Source organism: Pleurodeles waltl, chromosome 7 (genome assembly GCF_031143425.1).
Source record: "Pleurodeles waltl isolate 20211129_DDA chromosome 7, aPleWal1.hap1.20221129, whole genome shotgun sequence".
Lineage (NCBI taxonomy): Eukaryota > Metazoa > Chordata > Amphibia > Caudata > Salamandridae > Pleurodeles > Pleurodeles waltl.
The window spans coordinates 1,161,335,249-1,161,361,649 of record NC_090446.1 but is presented as its reverse complement, the minus strand read 5'-3'; the positions used below and the strand labels follow the sequence as shown (position 1 = coordinate 1,161,361,649).

Below are 26,401 nucleotides of genomic sequence, written 5' to 3'. Positions count from 1 at the left end.
AAGCATGAACAGATTCCTTTGACTCCTGAGCTACCCTGTCAATTCTTGGTCCGTCAACATCTTTAGGTGAAACTCTGTTTTTCAGAAATTCAGTCACCTTATAATAACTTTTCATCACCTGTTCAGACAGTGCACCTGTCCCTGAATCCCTTGGCGGTTCACAAGTTGGCCATTCAAAACTCCGCTTACATTCAACCCGCAAATTTGCTGGAACCACAGTTTCAAATAAAGTGTTCAAATCTTTCCACAGACAATTTGCAAGCTTAACAAACCTTTGTTTGTTGGTACCATTCCATTGGCTTCTCCCTCAACTTCGGGTCATCACTAGTAAATCACAACATGTCACTTCTACTCCATGGGATATGAACAGAATTCTGTCCCGGAATTTCTCTCATTTACATCATTTTTATAGCTCCCTTATCCTGCTATACACAATTTGAGGATGCAGTCAGCTTTTTCTTCTGATCTCTTTTCTTTGCCCATCTGCCTTCCCACTTTTCCAATTCTCCCCATGTTTGAATGCTCTGAATCAGTTCTTTAATGTGAATATTCATGCCGGGCAATCTCATGTTTGCAGTGTCTCTGGAAGTGAATTCTAATCTGTAACTTCTTTTTAACTGTTTCATTAATCTCAATTTCATTTTTCTCTGCCAAGTCAGCTAATTTCCCATAGATCTGTCCTGCACGATGTGACAGACTTGCACATAAAGTGCAATTCGTTCTCAATGTAAGAATCCCTAAGTCGTTTCATTCAATTCCAATTTTAGTCTAGCCATATTGTCTTCTCTCTCTCTGGTGTGTTTTTCAAAACTAATACTTCACCTAAACTATCTAACCATTCAGTTAATTGTTGTGCTGATAATCCTTGTAAGCTAACATTACTTTGATGTATAGGCTGTGTAGTATTGCATGATGCTCTCATAGTTTGCTCCTGAGCCAGTAAAGATGAACCTGTAGAGCATGGGGGACATGTCATATCAATCAACAGACCTACTTTATCACATATTTGGTTAGAACCGGAAGAATTAATATGAGTTATTACTGGCACAGTAGTGCTCAGTCTTTCCATTTCTGTTTTACAGGATTTGTAGTCTGGACCACTCAGTATTACGCTTCTCATACAAGGGGACCACGGGACCTATTGTCATGGGAACTGTTGGTGCATCGAGTCTTGACAAATTTGTTTGACTTGGTGGAAACATCAGTCATGTATCTTGACCATTTAATACTGTACCAAAAGTCTGATTTGACTGATTTGGGGCAACATCCTGTGGTGTCGTTACTGGGTAGTACATGGGCATTGTGTGCCTCTGATTCACAATTTGTGCAGTTGTTTACATTAGGCGTAGACTCCATTTGAGTCATTCCTGAATTCTGAATTGGGTTTGGCATCATTGGAACCGTGGTATTCTGGGCTGTATTAACAACTGGAACTGTTGGGTAAACCACTGGAGCTCTGCTCCAGTAGCAGTAGATACATTTGGAGTTATTTGAACTTGGCTTTGCCCAGCTGGAGCAGTTGCTATACTCATGGCTACATTCTGATTTACTGATTCAACTGCATTACACAGTGAGGGACAGTTCTTCAAAAGCTGGGCTATAAATTAATCATCTGAATCACTTTCAGTAGCTATTATCTTCGTATGGCCATCTAACTTCTGCTCTAGATCGTCTGCGGGTAATGTTTTGGTTTAGATCTGACACCTCCATCCTCCTCCTGTATTATTGCTGGGAATTCTTCTGCGCTCCAGATTTACTGTTCTTCATCCCATCTAACTTCTGCCAACGTATTTTCTGCTTTCATCACTCTCCTCTCGGATTTCTGAGCCTCTTTCTGCATCACAACTAATTCCCAAATGGCTAGAGCTTCAAATTGAGCAGGCTTAGGAAGTGTTTATATTCATACAACACCCGCCTCAGATGCTCTAATACCCTTAAATTGAAAGTTCCATAATGGAAAAGCTAAGTTACCTACCTTCTCTGTGTTTTTGCACCACTGTTTTACCAATAGACATGCTGAAATTCCTCTCTCCTCCTTTACCTCGAATGCTGGTGTACCTTCAGGTGGAGTAGGTTCACCCTCTCTAATTGGAATAAAACATCTCCTCTTAACGCACTTCTTAAGGCCTTGAAAAACCTCATTTCTACACTTGTGTTTTAAAACATGAATTATATAAATCCAGGAAGTATTTTTAATCCCAGGATCCTTTTTAGGGTCGAGCGTGCGTTGCATGCATATCGCAGCGAGACGCTTTAGGTATTAGAAAAGGGCTCGGAGCCCTGTCGCCGTCACGTCAGTGTTTTTCATTGGTTCGTCGGCTTGCATAGTAAAATCTGCTTGCTTTCATTAGTCGAAGCAATGCATACATCATGCCTTTTCCGGTGGCTAGCCCTCCTCGAGCGCAGCGACCAAGTACAGAAAACATGCGAGGCTCGCTGTTTTCTGTCCGATCTTGGGCTACTTTTTCTCTATTTTCGTAGCGCGATTTCGCTTGGCAGAAGTCCAGTGCTTTACACAGTTAATTTCACTTTTTCGGGTTACGTACATAAAAGCACTTTTGCCAATAGATGAAAAGTCGGGTTAGGAGTTTACAACGCGATCAGCTCTAACATGAGCAAACGTGAGACCCGTTGGATTGCAAATGCTTGTTGCAAGCTGTCCTCCGCTCATATCAGCGCAATCTTGTTCACCTATCCATGTGGCTCTTCTCACTAATTAACTGATCCAGCGCAGACCAAATGACTTCACTCTCACTTCACTCCACAGCTGCAACTCACTTCACAGCCGTCTCATCCACCCACCACTCATACCCCTAAATGCAAATATTGCAAGCACAAAAATACTAATGTCTGCTCACCATGGGTAGGACTCAACCAATGCTTTGAAAGCTGTACGAATACACTTCTGACTGTGACTTTTGCACACATGCAAGTAAGATTTGACCTGCAAATCTCACTCCGGTTGATACGGAGTCTCCCTGTTCACTCAGTATTCTCCTAATGCCAAACAACAACTCATAAGCACTCGGGGAATCTACAGGTATTGTCTACAGTGCTAATTGACCAATACCTCACTGCAGATAAATTAACCAATTGTCTCCTTAAAATTGTGTGGTACTCCGGAGTCTTAGGCCATGCAGGACCTGTGAACTACAACCACGGGGGCAATCTTTGAGCACCATAATTTAGCCAAAAGCATTGCAAGCGTAAACCCTACTCAAAACACATACCGCCCACCTGTATCACAGCAGTGGAATTTCATCTACTGTTACACTTCACCAAGAACACGTTATAATGCGGGCAAAATCTGACTTCCCTCCTCATGAGACAAAACCATAACTCTGCTACCAAAACTCCTGGAGCACACACGGATGTCTTCCTCCTGACTCTGATTCAGATACCGAACAGGCTCTGAGATGCCACAATTCATCCCACCTACACTAGAGGTCGATAGAATCTTTGGATCAGTGAAGAGTATGGTAATTGGATTCATTCAACGTAAATCAGTAACGTGAGAAACGCAAACAAATTTAAACACTTTGACCAATTTGACCACGTAGTCAAAGCTCCAAACGAACAGCATAGGCAAATGGGGCAAATTGAAAAGATGACTTGGATTCTTCAGAAGACATCTAAGGGTCAAAGGGATTTAGAAGATGAGAGAGTAGCATTACAGCAAGAGGTCATAAGCAAGACTTTTTCAAGTGTCTCCCTAACTAGAACTGTCCATTGAGTTCTGATTGGTCCTCAGATTGGACCCATCTTGCGCGTATGGATCAATATCCAATTATAATTGTTGACTCCGATCACGTTTGCAACTCTTCCAGATTTTCTCTGGGAAGGTGCGGTGTCATCTCGATTAATTCATGCAGTTCTGCCAAACTATAACTTTTAGAGAGTTTTGAAACATTGGGTTCCATCCCCAGACTTTTACAAGAGGACTAACAATTCTCATGTGAATTCAATAATGCTTCTTGTCTTGTTCGACTGCTAGAACAAATACTGTTGCACTTGTTATTAGTGAAAACATGTTCTCTGTCTTCAATACAATAGGACATTCTCTAACACCTGAGCAACCTACGAAATAATTCAGGTCAAAGGGAACATGACGAATTAGCATTTCTTCCACTAGTGTTGCGATATTGAATCTTCAGAAGTAGTATATCTAAAAAAAAAAAAAACTAAATACATGTTTTAATGAAATTGCTACATATAAATTATATTGTGTGCCTTACAATTTAAATCAGATATGCAAAGCAAATTATTTACAGTGATCATGTATGACTTAAACAGTTTAAACTTTCAATTATTTTTCCGCACATATGTAACTCGCGTTAAATTCATTTAAATCAATATAAGTATGATTAATTCATGTTAATTTACTCATATTATACTTTATCGCTACTGTATCTCTAAAAATATTTTAAATATGAATTCCTGTCAATAGTTCAGTACAATACAAATAGACAATATCTTTCAATGGCAAAACGAGACGTCCAAAACGGATGGCAGCCACAATGTCTGCCATGTTTCAAACGTGCACATTTTTAATAATCCTTCATGGTTTATAACTTTTATGGGTCTTGAACTAACTTGAGACTTATTAATTGACCTATGCTGAATTATTTGGTGTGGATGTCTCTCAAATATCTTTAGGGACATATTGCCTCATATGTTCTTGAGAACTACACAATCCACGATCCGTAGGTACTTTATTATAGATTATCTGATAAAAAGCATCACAGAATGCACTTATTTTCAACTCATTTCCTTCTTATGAATGTATTTTCTTGGTAAGCGCATACGTGTCTAGGTTGGCCATGCATAAATACTGCAAATTAAAATTTTTACATTTTGAGAGATGATGGTGATTCAGATGGAATCAAAATATATGGAATGGAAAACTATTAAAGAGAATGTAGAACAGATGTTTACCCAAAGATATCCCATTTGGAATGGGACAATCATAACTAAGTTTCCCTCCACTTACTGAGCAATTTTCCCTTAGCTGTTTTACTTCAGGATAAACAACCGCAAAACAGCACTCCTTGTAGTCTTAGTAAATACACACGTAAAAATGAAGTCTGCTTTTTGAAGCGTGGGTTCAGGAGGAGGGAGTCTAAGGAATTTGATGCCCTTCACGTTCTGTTAACAGGTTAATTTGAATATTGAATGCATATCAAATTATAGGCCACTACATCCACTTTTATTCTAATCCTCTTTCTAGCTTCAGGAAAGTACTGGATGGCTTTCTATAGTATGGTAGTCTCCACCACGTTAGTTTTTGTGTACACTGTCCTTAACTATTTAACCATTCCAGATGAGTATTGTCAACCAGGTTTCAGCCGTGAATCAGTAGCAAGCTTACTTGAAAAATGCTCAAGGTATTGAAGGTCTTTCAGGAAGAAGAAGCATTCTTTCTTTCCGCCTGTGAAAAACTGCAGGAATATTTCTGCAATGTGATCTATTTTGTAAGGTCAAAGACACTTCTTTGTCTCAACACCTCAATGCAAAGGAATGGACTGGCCTCCAAGAAGCTGTGGTATGTTTTGGCTATTCCTTTTGCATCTATATAGTCTGCTCAGTGTCTGTAGCTGCAGTGAAGGCGTGGTTTCCCTTACCGTTAGCATTAAACCTGTGCATAATTTTTAAATAATAGGGAATGAGCAGTACTCATGTTCTTCATGCAGGCATTTCATTTCTGGCACCTAATTGATGAAGTCTCCTTAAGCCATTATTTTTTCGGGCTTGCCCAAGACATCCCATGCACTGTTTGTAAGACATTTTGTTCATTTACATGAGGCTTAGATCCCGCCAATTGCTTACGATATGTTGGCTTAATTATCATTCTCATTTCCTTGCTCAGCGCATGCTGGCTTCATATCCTCATCTTGTGTTTGTTCCTATGTTGAAGCATGGCCAAAGTACTACTTCCTTGCCTGCGCACGTCTTTCCACTGCTCATTGGACTTTGAAAGTATTCTTTTTTTATCTCTTATTTGCGGTTTTGCATGTGTTTCAGGCCATCTCCTCATCCCTGCCCTGTTGTCTGTTAATTGCCCCATTGTCTGTTACCTGCAAGCCCCCCACCAGAAAAGAGATGACGTGGCCAGAGCTGGTTGCATCATAGCACTTTTTAAGGGTGAGCACAAAGCACTCCGTCCCTCTTCTAATCTCTATGTAGGGGGATTTTAACCACCCCATGTTTCGTCATTCACTTTTATTGGCTCGTGGGCTCGCCTTTTAAAATTTTCTTGTTTTCATTTGTGAAAGGCATGCATACGTCATGCCTTTTCCGGTGTTTAGCCCTCCTCGAGAGCACCAGTAAACTACTGGAAACATACGAGGATCCATGTTTTCCGTATGGTTTCTGGACTACTTTTTCTCTTTATTACGCAGTGCGATCGTGCTAGTTTTTTTCTCTTTCATTTAATGTGGCAAGAAAAGTCAAGTTAGGAGTATATAACACTAATAGCTCTAACTCGACGTAGTGCGAGACCAGTTGCATTGCAAATGCTTGTTTATGGTTACATTCCCTGTAACTTTCACTGCTGTGCCTTCGTTTTCCTTTCAGCCGTGCTGCTCTACAACATGACTAAGACATTGTCAAAGCCAGTAGCTCTTGCCAAGGCTAGACCCATTGCTCATGCTTGTTGATAATGGCCCCCTAGTTCCTCTTGTATGAGGTGTGATCACATAAGCAAAATTGCGGTACACTAATTAGATCCTTGTGCATGCTTGTGACCCTATTATCAGACCTAATATAGTCTGAAATAAAACGTTGCTTCCAAAGGACAATAATATAAGATTACATGCATTCTTTGTCTTTAAGTCCTTGGCAGAGGAATTACAACCGCAAAGTGATTTTTTCATGCCATAGTTTGTGTGCATATAATTATATTTCTGTTATACATTTAGATGCTTTTATTACATAAAATGCATTGGTTTAAAAATTCATATTTTACAGCGACCTTCTGGGAAGTGACCTGTGACAACCTTAGCCAAATTTCACTATTGCCTGCTTAATTAGTACAGTGCTGAACGTAGCTGATTATTTAATTGTCTGCTTGTGAAAGCCACGCAAAACTATTTCATTCTAAATGCAATCAAGACATTGTTAGCTTTACCATGCTGGCAGTAGCTTCAACAGTTTCAGATCATGACCTCTACTGTTTGATCAACTGTATGCAAAAAAAACCAAAAAAAAAACATTGTAATTGCAGTCAGGGTCCGTTGTGAGCCCTCCCTTGCTAGCAGAGCTCTGATGGCTAAATCCAGAATATTTTTAAGAAATCAAGGCATGTTTATCAGAAACTCTTTATTGTTAAATACACAATTAAGTTATTTTCTACTTTTTACTGCAAACAATAAAAATAAATGTGTCCATATCATGTGTGCCTGCAGATTCTTGGCATACTCCTGCCATTTAGTGTTGGGCTTTAATATTTGCATTTGTTTTTCTTCTTTGAAGAAATCTCTGGAATCATGAAATACAGTTTGACTCTTTCTCTTGGTGTGCATTACGCATGGGCATCTATTCCAATATTTTTTCCTGCCATTGTGTTCAGACATGTACCGATTGGGCTCAAGTTTGTGATGTCCTGAGCACATTTATTCTGCCCCTTCTGTTATTTTCAATCCTTTTGCATCAGATTTGAGTGTTGATTTTCACGCCTCTCATGTGAACACCTTCAGCAGCAGCGAAGGTTGTCGTTGACACGTTGGGTGTGGGGGCAAGAATGTCTTCGAGGGCTTTTTGGCCATCCGGGGCTGAGAAACACCTTGTCTTTCTTTGCCCAAAAGTGATGCTTGGGTAGCGGAACAGACAACCTTAAAAATTGCCCTTGTGACCATTTGAAATACCATTGGGAACTCCAACACAAGGTGTGCAACTTGTGCTTCTAGATTTGATGACGCCTCCTTGTCTGTCATACCTTGCCTTCAGGATAGTGCTGCACACACAGGAAGATATCCCAGCAGAGCATCTTGGAACCCTGGAATCTATGGATAAGTAGATCCTTTTGGTGTAGCCAGCCAGGAGAAAGCTGGCCATTTTGTTTCTCGACTGCACAACCAGCTCTCAGTCTGGAGATATATGTTCAAGCAAGCCCGGTAACAAGAAGATGGGAGAAATCGACCCAGCGTAGAAGACTAACCCTTGCACGAAGATTGCGCTCCAGCTCATGATTAGACTTTTCAGCCCCTACATCCAAGCCAAGGCTCAAAGAACTCCCATGCCGAGGTAGAGCACTGCTACAGAGGAAGTCTGGCGTCCTACCCCAAGCACATATGTTGAGTAAAGCCAACCCTGCTGTCTTTTGTCATCACCAAAAATTTTCAGAGCGGAGCAAGCCTGTGGGTTTGTTCCTCCACTAGGGTCCTGGGGGGGCCTTGTGAATTGTACTCCGGTGCTGGATTGGAACTTAAAAGACTAATTAAGAAGGTAAGCTTTTTCACCAGGACAAACTTGGCTGGTTTAACTAATCTGCGCTCTGTAACAGTCTGGCTCAGTTTTCAACTAGGTCTCGGTCTACTTTGAATATTGACTTGGTGCTTTTTGCTGCCGATTTTACTTAAAACTGGCAAAATTCATATTTCCGGGTTCCCTTATTGGATTTTTATTTTGTTACCTTTGTTATTTTGTTTATTAATTTACAGTTCATTTTTCTGTATCGGGTTGGCATTTTTGTCGTTTTGCATTTTGACTACTACTGTTTTGCTACTGCATAAGTACTTCACACATTGCCATGATTTAAGGCATTCTGCCCTCTGCAGTAGCTACCAGAGAACTGAGCTCTAGTCAATTTAACGAATTTGAGGGTTCACCTTGACAGTGGTTGTGATTGCACCTTGAAGTGGCTAGTCACCTACCCCAAATAATAATCTAATTTCTTAAGTTGTAGTGACTTTATATCGATCAAGGCGGTGCACCTGATCTCGTCATTATGAAAAGTTACAGTGAAGGCACTAGGCTGATTTATTTATTGTGAAAGGCGTATGTTAAAAGCCCACAGGCCGTAAAGGATAGGTTGTCATTATACTTGTGCATAGGTATTGTCGTACAGTGATTCTGACAAATTTCTATGGTAGGCAAGAGTTATACTGTTGGTTATCCCCGTGACAAATCTTAAGGGAAAAAGATTTGCGAGTCCCTCTTATGCCGCTTTATGAATGGTTGTATATTGTTTTGACAAAAGTAATTTTTTATGTATGTATGATTTTATGGCTGTGTACAGATAGTGGGATTATGGGAACGGTTATCCGGATTACTGAAGGCCTGATTTGATTATGGTCACAAACCAGTGATTAAGGCTATGGCCCTGATTGGTCCATTGGAAACAGTTATGTCAGAGGTCATTAGTCGTGTGTATGTATAATGCAAAATCTACAGCAAACGTAGTTGGCCTCACTTATTGTGAAAATCATGTTAAAGCTAAAAGCCTTTTAAGGGTGTATTAAAGCTTGCAGACAGGCATTGCTTTATGTGAGTTCTCATAGGTTACTGTAGTATCTGGAAATAAAATCCTGTGGGCAGAAGATTGACTCTTGGATGGTCCTTGCTGACCCTGTTAGGAAGGGTTGAATATTGTTTTGTCAACTTCAAGTTTGTATATATTCCTAATTTTCTGACTGTATGATTTGGGATTGAATTGCTGGTGTTTATGCATAACACAGTAAGCCTGAGTTGGTTATGGTGACAAGTCAATGATAAAGGCACTAGGCCTATTTGGTTATTTGTCATAATTTATTTCAGATGCCATAGCTCAGAAATGTATATGATAAGTTACATAAGTTATTGGCTTGGATTCACACATTTGGAAAATTATGTTGGACGCTATATGTCAGATGCCATGGTTTCTGTTTATTATGAAAAGTCATGACAAAGCAAGTTGGTCTGCATTTGTTGTGAAAACCACCACTCTGCCTTTATGTGTAGATTGTTAAATACAGTAGCCTGGTATTTAGTTACATGGAATGTCAAAGATTACCATAGCAGGGCGAGCCTTTGATGTTGATTATCCTGTGTGACAAACCCTGGGGATAGATTTATGTTTTGAGGATCCTCGGGGGATGTGGAATTTCTATAGCACAACACACAGGGCAACACGCTTTTATGTTTTAGTCCTTTTGGCACGTAGGCCCCACCCCCTGAAGCACAAACCATTTGGCAGCCAGTTTACAGTATCACATTACGGATCAGGGAATGGCATTGCCTGCAGTTAAGGTCATATTTGTATCTATATATTAATGTTTTTACAACTTGTATTTAAGGTTTATTAATGCAGCGCCTTTATTATTGGGGAGAGCACTCTTAGGAAATGTAAGCTGTGACTGCACTACTGACAGTGGTTACAGTAAAAAAACTAATGTAGACACAAATTTGCAAAGTTTAACAATATGAGGCTGTGTAATATGTTCCCAGAATGTGTTCTAGTTATATACACATATTTGCAGAAGTTTGAAAACAAGATTGATGATTCTTTGCTTTCAAGATAAAATGTTAACGAAAAATGCAACTAGGAGAAAAAACGTTTTGCTAAACTACTGTGACATTTTAGGTACCATTTCTTTGAAGCATCATTTAGGAAATGTGTTGATGCATGCTATTATTTACAAGAATATTCATAATGGAATCGGTGTAACTAGTTTTAGCAAGATCATGAAAAATACCAAAATAAGCAGTCATTGGCAAAGCCAATAGGTCTCACATTGGCGGTCGGCATTTTGGTTTTGTCAGTGCATTTCTTGTTTTGACATGTTTTTTGTAGAACGTCATTGTTGTGGTACCTGCTGGGTCCTTACTAGTATAACAAACATTGGCAAAAAACTACAATACTTTGGTCTCACATAGGTCACATTGCCACAGTATTCCTTGGCACGGAACAAAACTACTTTGTGTGCCGGTATAAATGCTTCTTGTGAAAAAGCAGAATGCTGTCACTCACAGTGAAGTCAGCCAATAAATAGAATTTTGATAAAAGACCAAAGGTTTTGGTTGATGTGAAACCTAATTGGGACCCAATTCTTAGTCACAAAAATGCACCCATAGAATGTCCTTGCATTAATGCAGGTTTACGGGTTTCTTGAAATCACAAGAATTTACAGAAGCAGGCTTGGAAATCGTACCCCGGGAAAATATTTGTGAACTGCATTTTAGCACAAAAAAATGCATGTGTAGCTTTGTTCGTGAGAAAATCTGTTGAGCGTTCACAAGTTCACCTTCCCTGCAACCACCTTTTTCCCATCTCTGGAAGAAATTTTACTTCTGCCTTTGTCTGGAGTAAATTTCCAACCTTTCTCAGTAAGATTATAGAAGAGCTGGTGAAACCCCCCCAACACATGCAAGTTAGTAGGTATGCACAAACTCAAAAAAGGCATTCCAACCCTGGAATTATTGCTTGCCGATACGTACACCCTCATTATGTAGATCTGCGGAAAAGTGGCAAAATAAGGGAATTGCTAGTTTCTAAACCCCTCTTTAGTATGAGCCCTTTCACAATGTTGTTACTTATTGTTACTTGGTTTTACAGAGCACTCATTCACCTGGTAGGCTTCTGGTGCTGAGCAACAGAACCAGCACATTGCTTACAGAGCTTGTTTATAGACTTTTCTGAAGAGCTAAGTCTTCAGAAGTTTCCGTAATCTCAAATAATTGGGGTGGATCTTAGCTCTGGGGTGTTAGAAATGGGTTCTCTATTGGCAGAGGTATACACCTTTGTCCAAACAGGGATCACAATCCTAGTCAGTTTGTCATACACAATCCAAATCATCCTGTGTCCACCCTCTGGTAGTTTCGCACTGAGCAGTTGGTCTTAATTTAGAAGGCAATGTGTAAAGTATTTGTGCAATAAATCATGCAATAGCACAGTGAGAGCACCACAAAAATACACCACACAGGTTTAGAAAAATATAGGATATTTATCTGATTAAATTAAGGTCAAAATGATCAAGATTTGATAACCGCAAGTTGAAATATTACTTTTGTAATGTTAAGAAGAGTCTTTAGTTCATAAAAGCAACAATTATCTCTTGCAAAGCACAAAGTACCTTGTTTGTGTCAGAATTACACGCATGAGGATTGCAGAGGAGGAGATGCATGGAAAAAGGTAGGTGTGTCTGATTCCTGGGCGCACACAGACAAAAGTTTATTCTTTTTCACACGGCAAGGTCTTTGTGACGAATTCCAGCATGCAGGCTTGAATCCTCTTTGCGGTGTGGGGTCTTTTGGCAGCCAGGGACGATGAAAATCCTGGGTGTGCAGGGTGAAGTCACAGGTATTTCGTCGATCTGGTGGGTGATGCATCGAAATTTGTCGCACGGCAGGCGCTACGTCGATTCTTCTTGCAGGAAGTTGGGCTGGGTCATTCTGGCTCGGCGATGCGTCCATCCAGTGGGCTGTCAAAGTTCCGGTCGCAGTGCTGGTGCTGCATCAATCTCCACTAGGGGAGCCGGGCTGCGTCGTTCTGGTTCGGCGATGCAGTGGTTATTTCACTGCTAAGCAGCCTGTGCGTCGATTCCGGCAGGCTGTGCTACAATTTTTTGGGCAGAGATGAAGTCCTTCTGGCCCTAAGACGTCAGGAAACAGGAGACAAGCTCAATCCAAGCCCTTGGAGACCACTTCTCAGCTGAGTCAGAGGTCAGCAAGGCAGGAGGGCAACAGCAAGGCAGCAGTCCTTTACAGCAAAGCAGTCCAGGTGAGTCCTTTGGGCAGCCAGGCAGCTTCTCTTGGCAGGTTGTAGGTTCTGGAGCAGAGTGTCTGTCCCAAGAAGTGTCTAAGTTGGTAGGGTCAGGGACCTAGTTTATATATCCAAAAGTGCCTTTGAAATGGGGGAGACTTCAAAGAGTCAGTTTGAAGTGCACGGTCCCCTTTCAGTACAACCCTGTCTGCCAGGGTCCCAGTAGGAGGTTTGGCAGTCCATTGTGTGGGAGCAGGCCACTGTCCTTTTGAAATGTGTGAGGCCCTGCACCCTTCCAGCCCAAGAAGCCCTATTCACTATGCAGATGTGTACAGGTGTGACTGAGCATCCTGTGTTTGTGGTTGTCTGGGTGAAATGCACAGGGAACTGTCAACCAGACCAGACCAGACGTGGATTGGAGACAGGCTCTAAGACACATAAGGATTTAAGTGCAGAGAAATGCTCAAAAGTGGCATTTCTAAAACAATAATATAAAACCCAACCTCACCAGTCAGCAGGGTTTTTGTATTACCATTCTGGCCATACTAAATATGACCTGTCCACTCCTTTCTGGTCAGAATCTACCACTCAAACAGTATAGGAGGGTAGCCCTAATGTTAGCCTATGAAAGGAGCAGTCCTCACAGCAGTGGAAAAAGAATGTAGGAGTTTTCCACTACCATGACATATAAAACGCATAGGTATATGTCCTGCCTTTTATCTACACACCACCCTGCCCAATGGGATACCTAGGGCCTACCTTAGGGGTGACTTGCATGTAGAAAAAGGACAGTTTAAGGCTTGGCAAGTACTTTTAAATACCAAGTCGAAGTGGCAGTGAAATTGTGCACACAGACCTTGCATTGGCAGGCCTGAGACATGGTTAAGGGGCTACTTATGTGGGTGTCACAATCAGTGCTGCATGCCCACTAGTAGCATTTAATTTACAGGCCCAGGGGACATGCAGTGCACTTTACTAGGGACTCATAAGTAAATTAAATCTGTCAATTGGGTAGGAGCCAATGTCACCATATTTTAAGGGAGAGAGCATATGCACTTTAGCACTGGTTAGCAGTGGTAAGTGCGCAGACTCCTAAAACCAGCAAAAAGTGTGTCAAAAAGTGGAGGGAGGGAGTCAAAAAGTTGGGGGTAACTACCCTAAGGCTGTCAAGTCTAACATGGGGGAAGTGAGTTCCAGACGCAGGGGTGACCAAGGAGAATCTGGAACCACAATCGGACAGTCTGTTGTCAGAGCTCATATATAATGGGATTGCAGCCATTATTTGCCACTGCACCTATGTGGATATTTTATTAACTTCCACACCCCTGAGCCTTCTTACACCACTTTTAGGAGAGATTGTATATTGTTTTATCACTAGTAATTACTAACATATTTGTAATTTTATTGCTGTATACCGATGGTTGATTGAGGCAAAGCTTATGCTGAACATCATATACCTCAGTTTCCTATGGTAACAAACTAATAATAAAGGCTACTAAAGGATTGGTTCATTGGAAGAAAAGATGTCTGTTACAATAGGTCTTTTTTTTTTTAAAAAAAAAAGGTTTTTGCAGAAGGAGTAAGCCCTGCATATCTATTGTTAAAAAAAAAAAAAAACATAATAAAGCCAAGAGTAAGGGTTTTGAGGGTTGATTATTAATTACTGTAAGAGACAAGGGTTCTTGTGTTAATTAACTGTCCAAAATTCCTACGGTTAGAAGATTTGCACGGAGAGAATCATTGTTTGGCCTTGTTAGGAAGGGTTATATATTGTTTTGTTAACAGTTTTTGCTTTTTTTTTTAACCATGTTTCTGATTTTATGACTATAAACTTAATGCTTATTTTGTAGGAAAGCTTATGTTTAATATAGAAGGCCTGAGTCGTTTGTGGCGATGATCCAATGCGAAGTGTAGGCATGGTTGCTTTATTAGGAAAGTCTTATGTCAGATGCCATAAGTCTGATTTGTCTGTTAAGAAAAACTACAGCACAAATAGTATCCCTGACTTACTTTTTGTGAACATCATATGTTCAAGCCAATGTTCCTTTAAGGGAGGAATGATATCACACTGTGCTTATGCCTGTAGGCAGGTATTTTGTTACATCGAATTTTACATTTACTTTAGTAGGCAAACATTTTTGTTGGTGGTTACTTCCTGTGACAAACCCTGGGGGATAGAAGGTTTGTACTGTATTAATCCCTGTTGGCCCTCATAGGAAGACCTGACAGAGGTAGCTGTCGTCCAGGCCTTTGTAAAGAAAAAAAAAAAAGAAAAAAAAACTTTCATCACACACTACCTTTTGACAGTCCTTCTGTCTGTCTGTCTGTCTAATTCTTCTTCTCTCCATGACAGAATACTACATTTGGCAGTGGGTTAACCAATTTCTACCACTGTCTCTGTTGCCATATGATTAAGGGAATTTGAAGAGTGCACTTCAGTGATTGAGCTGGTAGCTCTGTCCCCCTTTTTTTTATTTTTTTATTTATTTATCTGTTTTTAGCTGCTCCCTAGACAATCCTTCCGGGCTCCTCCCTTGCTGCTAATTTTATCTGCTCTGTGCTGCCACTATTTCAAAACTGGGCGTTAATCTTGGTATTTTATGGAGTTGTCCATAGATTATTGTTGGTTTGCCTCTCCAAGATGTCCACCTTGTTTAAAAGCATTTCTATGGCTACTGTACAACAGTGATGCACTGCATACTTTAGCATTCGAAAATGACTGCCCTGTGCAATGTAAGTGTGTAGCTATTGTCATTCCAAGATGGCAAACACATTGATAATAAACACTTGGGTTGGAACTTTAAACAATGATACACTGTGTGCAAGATGCTCGTCTGCCACTATATTTCATTTTATTTTTGTACTGCAGATTTATACCCGCAAGGTTTAGGAGGCAACATGTTCTCTTTTTCTCTTATTTTCTTCTCCTAATGTATCTGGCATACATGTTTGGGAGTTAGTGCTTCTTTTTTTGTTTGTTTTTGCAGGGGATTAGGAAGTGGGGTGTGTTCAAGAGTGAGTCAGTGGGTGGATAAAGGAATGTGCTTACAAGGATGAGTGACAGTGCATATATGACAATTTATGGAGTGTGCAAGCTCATCGGTGGCTGAAGAAACACTTTGTTGTAAGCTAAATCTATTGGCATCCCAAGAGCTTATTCAGAGTAAACATAATCTAGTTTAGATTACCATTGTGCTAGAGTCTGTGTTTTAGTTGGCACCAGCAGGTTTTGTAAAGACATAAAAATAACGTAGTGTACATTTTGCATAGTGGTGTACACCTAAAAATATGACTGATAAATTTCTAGGTTATGTATTCGAATTTGTAGAGTGCTTACTGGCCGTAAGATGCAACAAGAGGTGAATGACAGAGCTCGAGGAGAGGGAAACAGGGAGAAAATGAAAGAAACCGAGAGAATTACTGTGGAAAGAGCCAGGTTTTCAGCTGCTTCCTGAGGGCCATAAAGTTATGTTCCTTCCTAATGGACAAGGGGAGAATGTTCCAGCATTTAGCTGCTGCTACTACAAAAGCTTTGTCACCCCATCTAGCCTTATGACTACGAGGAACAGAAATCAGATGGAGTCCTGCTGACCTAAGCTGCCAACCCAGCACATAAATTCGTAGAGAGGAACAAAGGTAATCAGACCCTACCAATTGTAGAGCCTTATGCGCTAAACAAAGAGTCTTAAAAGTGATGCGCTTCCTGACAGCCAATGCAACTGCTTTGGATGGCCACTAGCCAAAGCTGAGCGGGGGAGATATAGTATCAGGCAGGCAGCAGCATTCTGAATTGGCTGCAATTTGTCAAGCAAGTCTTTATCAATGTTAAGCATCAGGGCATTACTGTAATCCAGTTTGGAGATCACCAAGGTCAGGGACATGGTAATTCTGACCGCCTTCCGCAGGTGAGGAAACATTTTCTTCAGGGTTTTAAGAATCCCAAAACAGGCTTTGGTGGTGGAATTTACTTGGGACTTGAAGGACAAAGATTTGTCAAACATGATCCCCAGATTTCTGGTAAAGGCTATGGGGGCAGGCAGGTCGCCGCAAGATGGCGGCCAGCAGCGTGAGCTCCACAATTCCCTGCAAGAGCCAAAGAGAAGGATCTCAGTTTTTTTTCGCCACTCATTTTGAGCCAGTTAAAGCCCATCCAATTATTGATCTCACTCATGCAACAATAGAATCTGGGTGCTGCTTCCTCCCAGTTCTTATTAACAGGAATAATTAGTGGAGTATAATCTCCATAAGAGGTGGTTAGAAAGCCAAATGACCAGATAAGTCTATCTAATGGGGCAACATACAGATTAAACAAAGTAGGACTGAGGGAAGAGCCACAAGGTAGTTGATATGGGGGAGCTCTACAATCATCACAGCTTACTATGGTAGATCTTTCACCATAGGAAGGATTTAAAAATACTCAAAACTTTTCCTCTGACACCTGCTTGGTGGAGGTGTTGTGCCATTAAGTGTGGCGAGATGGTATCAAAACCGGCAGATAAATCCAGTAGAACTAAAATGGCTCCAGCCCCATTTTCAATTAGTCTGCAAATGGGCTTTCCTAAAGCTGTGGTGGGAGGGATTTAGGCCACCCGAGTCTTGCAAAAATTGGACTAATTCTATATTAAGATGTTTAAAAAAAAAAAAAATGTAGCCTGGAAGGGAAGCAGGGCAATAGGACGAAGATGTTTTTTTACATCGTTCGCCGCTCCGCCAGGTTTCTTTTTCAAAGGAACAACAGTAGTCCTCCTAGGTTGGAGGGAACTCTCCGATATTCAGGGTTTCCTATGTATGAATCTAAAAGTTGGAGATCTTCACCCAGTTAGGACTGACCCAAAGGAAACAGATAATTGACTCATTAAGCAACTTGAGTTGAAATGTCTGTATTCTTTTTGTTTTAACCTAGGATTATTGGGCCTCATTCACTATGCTATTCGTACACTTTGGTTCGGTTTAGGAGTACAAACACATTCATTTTATATGGACACCATTCGAATTCTGATTCACAGAACAAGAGTTAGTAAATATTTACCCTCTAAAATAGGATTTACCAATGTAGGAATTCCACCAATGGAGTGGAAGTTGTGATCTGGAAATATATTTACTTATGGCTTTTGGGCATTCCACTGCTTGCAGTGTTGGTCAGGTGAGTTAGTATTGCACTGCATCAAAGGTTGTAGGCAAGTATGTTACGTGAAATCTTGCAGATTGCTATAGTTGTCAAGGATTTTGTTATTGATGAGCCTTCTGACAAACCATGAGGGTACAAGATTTGTACTTTGACCGTCCTCCTTAACCCCCCTTAGGTGATGTTGTATATTGCTTTGCCACCTAATTTTGTGCACATTTGAAATGTTATGACTGCATGGCTTGTGCAGCAGCTTACACCCAGTTTAGTAGGCCCAGGTTGTGGGTATGGTAACAAGCTATGGATAACGATTATAGTGATAGGTCGACTTGTTCATTGGGAAAATTAGACAGATGCCGTGGGCGTGTTCATGGTGAAAAGTTATGACAATGGCACAAGGCCTGACTTAACTATTTTGCACTTCTGGCATTCCTACCTTTCACACTCATTCACCATCCTCAATTTTAATTTTGCTAAGATGTTATTTTGTGCTCAATAATTAAATAGGGCTGTGTAATAGTGATTATGAATGATAAATCTTTTTTTTTCTGATGGATACAACTACCTGTGGATTCCTCACCTAATGAATACTCCCATGGCGCCAGCATTCGACGGAAATCTTCTTACCAGTCTCTGGACGTCGACGAGGACGTCACTCTAGCCCACGCGACGCCGTCTGACGTCATACAGGCAATAAGAGGTCCTCGACGACGTGCCGACGTCAGTTCCCTTTTTTCCGTGCATTCGAAACGGTTATCTTCGAGGGAGCAACTGTTACTTTTGTGGTTACAGTGTATTTTTGCTGCGTAGTCTTTCGCTGTGGTAATAATGTCGCAGAGAAAGTCTGGATTCAAGCCTTGTCGTGAGTGTGGAGGCAAGATGTCAGTGACGGATCCTCATTCGATTGCCTTTGGTGTTTGAGCTCCGACCACGACGTCTCGACTTGTGATTCATGCCAGCACATGAATCCAAAGGCCCTCAAGGAACGTGAGGCGAAGCTGTTTATGGCGAAATCGAAGGAGAAGCATCACAAGAAGTCTTCTTCACCAAGACATCGGCGTCATCGAGACTCCCGGCGCCGTAGAGAATCTCGGCGTCATTCAAAGGAGACTCGTTCCAGGTCTTCGGATCGGCGCCGAAGGACATGGGAGATCAGTCCCACGGTTACGCCGCATCCTTCGACGCCGTCTCCAACTTCACCTGGACAGGCGTCGGTGATTGAGGTATTGGAGCCTCAGGTGTTTTCTCCGGCGTTGCAGACGTCGAGGCCGGCGTCGGGGTCGCCTCCGAGACAGGCACCCCAGTATCCGGCTTTTCCCACCCCTGGAGCCGATAGTTCCGCATTCTTGAATGCGATGTATGCCATCTTCCAACAGATGGCTCCAGGGGGTGCTCTGGCTGGGCCTTTGGCCTTTTCATTGGGTGATCCTGCGCCTCTTCGGCCGGCACCCTTTATGCCCTTTCTCCCTTTTGGGAACGTGGGCTCGGCGCCAGTGTCGGCGCCGGTGGCCGCTCCGGTGGCTTCAGAGGGATTGGCCCCGGGGATTTCCATCCCGTCGACGTCGGGATTTCGGCCTGTGACTCCGGTGTGTCCATCTGCTTCGACTGCTCGTTCGTCGGCGCCGAAGTTACCTGTGGCGCCGGACGCGGCGTCGGTGGCTTCTGAAGATCGGCGCCGATCTTCGACTTCGGCGGAGGCATTGTCGACTCCGCGTATTGAACAACGGCTTCATTCGAGGAGACGTGCTCTCCGTGTATTAGAGGAGCAGGAGTACCAACGAGCCCTGGAGGAAGGAGAGCTAGAGGACTCGGGTGATGGGCTGCGTGGTCTGGAGTCGGCCAGTGGGCTGGACACTTCCCCTGAGTGGGATCTTTCGTCCCCGGGAGAATATACTGAGGAGGCTGCTTCCTTTCACGCAGTGGTACGGAAGGCAGCTAGTTTTTTGGACCTGCCTTTGCCGGTGGTGGAGGCTAAACAAAACCTTCTAACAGAGGTGCTACATCCAGCCTCAGCTGCGGCGGAGCCTCTTTTGCCATTTAATGACGCTCTGCTGGATCCGGTGTTAGAGGTGTGGAAGAGGCCGGCATCTTCCCCAGCAGTTCACAGAGCCGTGGCCAGGAGGTATCGGGCGGCTCCGACTGACCCTGGTTTTCTGTCTAGGCACCCTACGCCGGAGAGCTTGGTGGTGCAAGCCTCCTGTTCATCCAAGTCAGCGCCTGGTTCTTTCCCGACGGTGCCTGGGGACAGAGATTCAAAGAAACTAGAGGCGCAGTCCAAGAAGATTTTTTCGTCCTGCAGTCTGGCGTTGAAGGCCACCAACGCAACCTGTATCCTGGGGAGGTATATTCATGCTCTGATGGATGACATTTCCTCATCATTTACAGAGCTTCCCCAGGGTCTTTTGGATGTTGTTTCAAATGCCCAGGCTGCTGCGACCCAGATTATCCAGACGGGACTGGATACGACCGACTCGGTAGCCAGAGCAATGGGCACAACTGTGGTGGCAAGAAGGCAGGCCTGGCTCCGTAACTCGGGCTTTTCCGCGGATGTACAGTCCACATTGTTGGATCTCCCGTTTGATGGGGACAAACTGTTTGGAGCCAAGGCTGATTCGGCCTTGGAACGTTTTAAGGAGAGCAGGGCCACGGCTAAGTCGTTAGGGCTCCAAGCTCCTTCTTCCACGGCCTCTTCCAGATTTTTCAGGAGGTTTCGTGGATTTGGGCGTGGCTCTTCCTCCTCTTCCTTTCGGGGAAGATATCAGCAACCTGCCTTTTCCCATCCCTATAGATCTTTTAGAGGGAGAGGTAGGATCCGCACCAGAGGAGCCTCTCAGCAGCACTCTGCCTCTTCCTCATCCTCTGGCGGGGTGCAGCAGGGGAAGCAGCCTTAGGCTTCCACCATTTCCCACTCACTCCTCTCCTGTAGGGGGAAGATTACAGCATTTTCTCACCAAATGGAAGACTGTTACAACGGACACTTGGGTTCTCAGTATTGTGGGAAAAGGCTACACCCTTCCCTTTCGGGAGTTCCCGCCCCTCATCCCGCCCCGCCCTTCTTATTGTTCAGAAGAACACCTCCTGTTGCTAGAACAGGAGGTACAAGCCCTCCTTTCAAAGGGCGCGGTGGAGTTGGTCCCAGAGCAGGAAAGGGGTCGAGGATGTTACTCAAGATATTTCCTGATTCCCAAGAAGGATGGTCGTTTGAGACCAATCCTGGACCTGAGGATCTTGAATTGGTTCCTCAAGCAGGAAAAGTTCAAGATGCTGACCCTAGCACAGGTGCTTTTGGCGTTGAACAAGGAAGACTGGATGGTGTCTGTCGACTTGCAGGATGCTTACTTTCATATCCCGATACTCAAGTCACACAGGAAGTATCTCCGGTTTGTGGTGGGATCGCAGCACTATCAGTTTGCGGTCCTTCCGTTTGGTCTTACTTCAGCACCTCGAGTCTTCACGAAGGTGATGTCGGTGGTTGCGGCAGAACTCAGAAGGAAGGGGATAGCAGTATTCCCTTACTTGGACGACTGGTTGATCAAAGCCAAGTCCCCGGAGCTTGTGTCGCATCATCTGCAGTCAACAACCCAGTTGTTGTTCGACCTGGGTTTTTCGGTGAACAAGCCCAAATCTCACCTAGAGCCCTCTCAGCGCCTCCTGTTCATAGGGGCAGTACTGGATACAACATTGGGTCGGGCCTTTCCTCCGCCTCAGCGGATTCAAGATATTCAGGATTTGGTTCCAATGTTTCGAAATGGAGCGGTAGTTCCAGTCCTCAAGGTCCTTTGTCTGCTCGGTCTGTTTGCCTCCTGCATTCTGTTGGTCACGCATGCTCGCTGGCACATGAGGGCTCTTCAGTGGTGCCTCCGAAGGCAGTGGTCTCAACACAAAGGGGATCTAGAGCGTACTGTCAAGATCTCCAGAGATGCTGCTGTGGATTTGAAGTGGTGGATTGCAAGCAACAATCTTTCACAAGGAAAGCCGTTCCAGCAGTCGCCACCAGTGGCCACAGTCATAACGGATGCTTCCACTCTAGGGTAGGGAGCTCATCTGGGGGATCTGGAGATCAAAGGTCTTTGGTCTCCAGAGGAACAGATGTTTCACATCAATCTGTTAGAGTTACGGGCTGTACGTCTGGCTCTCAAGGCCTTCCTCCCTTCCCTTCGTGGTCAGTCGGTACAGGTCCTAACGGACAATACTACCACGATGTGGTACCTAAACAAGCAGGGAGGAGTGGGGTCGTACCTTCTCTGCAGAGAAGCTCTTCGACTATGGTCCTGGGCAAAGGACCATCAGATTTGCTTGATAGCAAACCATCTGGCCGGAGTCTTGAACGTGCGTGCGGACAGTCTGTCGCCAATTCTCGGCAGACCACGAGTGGCGTCTCCATCCAGATCAAGTCCGTTTAATCTTCCAGAAGTGGGGGTTTCCTCGGGTAGATCTGTTTGCCACTCGAGAGAACGCGCATTGTCCGTTATTCTGCAGCCTCCAGTATCCGATGCAGGGAGCGTTGGGGGACGCGTTTCAAATAACCTGGTGCGGCCAGTTGCTTTACGCGTTTCCTCCCATACCCTTGATTCCTCGAGTCGTGAGGAAGATTCGCCAGGACCGGGCTCTAGTCATCCTAATAGCTCCGGATTGGCCAAGGAGGGTATGGTACTCCGACCTTCTCCAACTCTCAATGTGCCCTCCGCTCCGTCTCCCTTTCAGGGCAGATCTCCTCTCGCAGTCGCAGGGGCAGGTTCTACACCCCAACCTCCAGAGTCTGCACCTACATGCCTGGAGATTGAACGGGGCAACCTGAGTTCATTCTCTCTCCCGCCTGAGGTAGTGGATGTTATATTAGCGGCCAGGCGACACTCCACTAAATCTATCTACGCTAATAGATGGTCTAGATTTGTTGCGTGGTGTGGAGAGAGGCAGATTGATCCTTTGCATGCTCATCTATCGGACGTTTTGTCTTTTGCTCTGTCTCTAGCGCAGAAAGGTTGTGCAGTGGCTACCATTAAGGGTTATTTATCGGCCTTGTCAGCCTTCATATGTCTTCCAGACCAACCATCTTTATTTAAATCCCCTATTGTTATCAGATTCTTGAAAGGTCTTCTAAATAAATATCCTCCAAAGCCATTCGTTATGCCGCAATGGGATTTGTCCTTGGTCCTGACTTTCCTTATGGGGTCCCCTTTTGAACCTATGCATTCTTGCCCCTTAAGGTATTTGGTTTTAAAAACAGTCTTCCTGATAGCTATAACATCAGCAAGGAGAGTGAGTGAGTTGCAGGCCTTATCAGTAAAGCCCCCTTATACAACTTTTTATGGGGATAAGGTGGTGTTGAGGACCAAGGCTGCTTTCCTCCCGAAGGTTGTTTCACCTTTCCATTTGGCTCAGGCAATTACTTTGTCCACGTTCTATCCTCCGCCTCATCCTTCCAAAGAGGAAGAAAGACTGCACCGTCTGGACCCAAAGAGGGCGTTGAGCTTCTTTATTGATAGAACAAAGGATTTCAGGCTGGAGGATCAGCTGTTTATTGGATACGTGGGCAAGAGGAGAGGAAAGGCAGTCCACAAGAGAACACTATCCAGGTGGGTTGTTCTTTGCATTAAAATCTGTTACTCTTTGGCAAAGAAGGATCCTCCTGAGGGCATTAGAGCTCATTCCACCAGAGCTAAGTCGGCCACTTCGGCCTTGGCCAGAGGTGTTCCTGTGGTCGACATCTGCAAGGCCGCAACTTGGTCGTCCCTTCACACTTTTGCAAAACATTACTGTTTGGATTCTGAGGTTAGAAGGGACGGCCATTTTGCACGGTCAGTGCTGCAGGATTTCTTGGTTTGACCATTTAGGCACCCACCGCCGGGCGTGGTACTGCTTTGGGACTCTATTCATTAGGTGAGGAATCCACAGGTAGTTGTATCCATCAGAAGAACGAGTTACTTACCTTCGGTAACGACTTTTCTGGTGGATACATTAGCTACCTGTGGATTCCTCAAGGTCCCACCCGCCTCCCCGTTGCCTTTCTGGTCTTACCAAGTAATCCTTGAGTACGCTCCTCTTGGTCTTTGAGGGTGCAATAGATGTTGTATATATTATATTTATATATATGTATATATCTTTGTGTATATACTTGATGTGTATATATATTAAAAAAAAAGAGAGAGTTATATATATATATATATAAAAGATTTACAGTTATTCATGCAATGTTGTGTATTTTTACAATGTAATGGGATGTTGCCTTGCTCTTTCATTGCATTGCCTGGTTGTTCTCATGCACGTAAAAAATTATTGGTACTGACGTCGGCACGTCGTCAAGGACCTCTTATTGCCTGTATGACGTCAGACGGCGTCGCGTGGGCTAGAGTGACGTCCTCGTCGACGTGCAGAGACTAGTAAGAAGATTTTCGTCGAATGCTGGCGCCATGGGAGTATTCATTAGGTGAGGAATCCACAGGTAGCTAATGTATCCACCAGAAAAGTCGTTACCGAAGGTAAGTAAGTCGTTCATTGTGCTTATACCCAGTAATCTTCCCTGATACGAGATTTTTTTCCAGCTGAGTTTAAGCACATAAAAGTACATGCATTTAGAAGTGTTATTATGGAAATCAATCTTAAAACATTAGCTTCAAGATTAATAAAGTTGTCGATTTTGAATTGTTAACGTAGCACAAACGAAATTGAAAATCGGGTTTCATGGATTTCATTGTTGTACCTTTCCCACTCATAATTGTATTTTAAATATATTGCCATATTAATATGTCGCCTTACTTTGAATGGAGCACAAATGTTTGCAAAGTCCTGATTAGAGTTCTGTAATAGAGTATTTAAATAAAATGTCATGCAGGTTGCTGGTTAGAGGGTTAAACCTGATGACGCTGTGACATTTGGTCATGGCTGTTTACTTAAAATAAATGCGCCTAGGGCCTCGGTCGGAATGCATGTCATTCAACTTGGCCTAATACCAGTTTTTCATAACTCTGTTCTCTACTGTGGAAGATGTTAATAGATGGGGGAAGATAAGGAGGGCGGTGAGGGGGGCAGAGAAGGAAGAGTGTGGTGAGATGGGTGTAAAGTGCGAGTAGATACTCCGTTGCGTAATCCCCATGTACAAGTGGGACAGGTTGGGATATGACTAAATGATTGATAAGTAAGTGACTAAATAAGGGAGCCTTGGCTTGTTGATCGGCAGTATCTTTCAATGGTAACAGATAATTATCCTTGCCTCAGGAGCTAGAGCCTCCATATTGTCTTGCAGTTTAATTATGTGCCCTGGCAGAGTGAGACTTGCGGTCAGATTATTCAGTCTGGTAGTTGTAGATGCCGGTGGGCCTATTAAGGATGATTGGTCTCTGCTGCATATAGTATGGCTTATTTCCTTCTTTTTTGCGTTCACATTTTCTAGAAACCTTTCAAGTTCATATGGGTCAAAATATTGTTTCATTAATAAAACAATGAACCAAAAATGTATTTTTCAAATTATCTGTTTCAGGAGAAAAATCTGCCACTGTTGCTGTTTTATGTCCTTTATATTGATATAGGCGATGTTTCTTGTCAGTTTGAAGAAGCAGTCAATTGTGCCTTTGTGTGAATATGCATGCAGCTATTGACTTTGAGGGTTCCATTTGACTTGCACTTAGCAAGCAAATCCTATGATCCTATGTGGAATTCGAGTGGTATCTCAAGTTGTATTTCGAGTAGAGAAATATAACAATGTTTTCAGAGAGCCAATAATGTTGTCTCCCTCCTCGTTTTCTCGGACTCAAAAAATACAGACTTTCTTCGATCTACTACAGTCTTCCAAATCGGTCATACTAGCTTTGAAGATTCCAAAGTTCTCTTTCCAAATACGAGGCTTTCGGAGGTTTTTTTTTCTCCAGGTCCTCCACCTTCTATCTGTGCAGGCCAGTCTCGATTTAAACAGAATAATAAGTCAGTGTAGCAGGATCGAAGTTCTTGTTCAGTGTCTACATTGGTTTGTTACATTTTTTATATGGACATTGTTGCGACTTTGTGTTCAGCCAAAATATTGTTGAGGGCGGAGGAGGACAAAATCTTTTTTGGTTGCAAGTTTGCAGTGTGCCAGCGGTTCTTAAATCTTTTGACTTCTGTTGACTCTCACTGAATCATGACTAGAATCTGGGGACCTTCTTTGAATCATTATTGGAAGATGGCCTAAGCAGTTTCTAGGATTTAAACTTCTAAACAGTTTGCAAAAAAACTGAAAACAAGTACACACCAAAGAAATCCTTAAATATTGTGTTTAATTCACAATCAAATATAGAAAAAGGTTTCACACTTTAAATGTTGCTTTTTTTGTGTGAATACTTTTATTAATTGTAATGCATTAATTTTAATACAGTTTAATTTGGTAACTCCTTCTCAAACCCCTTGAGTAGGTCTTACTGATTCACATGGGTCCTAGGAACACAGCTTAAGTACCAATGTGGTATCGTATTTCAGTAAATCATGTATGAATCAGTCAGATACAGTTGCATGTGATATTTCAGAAGCCATTACTAGGCTTTCTCTGACATTGGGGAGAGGAAAATAAGTGATTCACCCCATGTTTACTGGGCAGTCACTTTGGCTTGTTTCCTTCAGCAATGCGATAG

General features: G+C 42.9%; 1 protein-coding gene across 12 annotated transcripts in view; it reads left to right on the top strand.

Annotated features, from left to right (window-relative positions):
• The window catches only part of TNRC6C (trinucleotide repeat containing adaptor 6C), a 700,889-nt gene that overhangs the window by 69,758 nt on the left and 604,730 nt on the right, over positions 1–26,401 (top strand). The gene's annotated exons all lie outside the window — the stretch shown is intronic.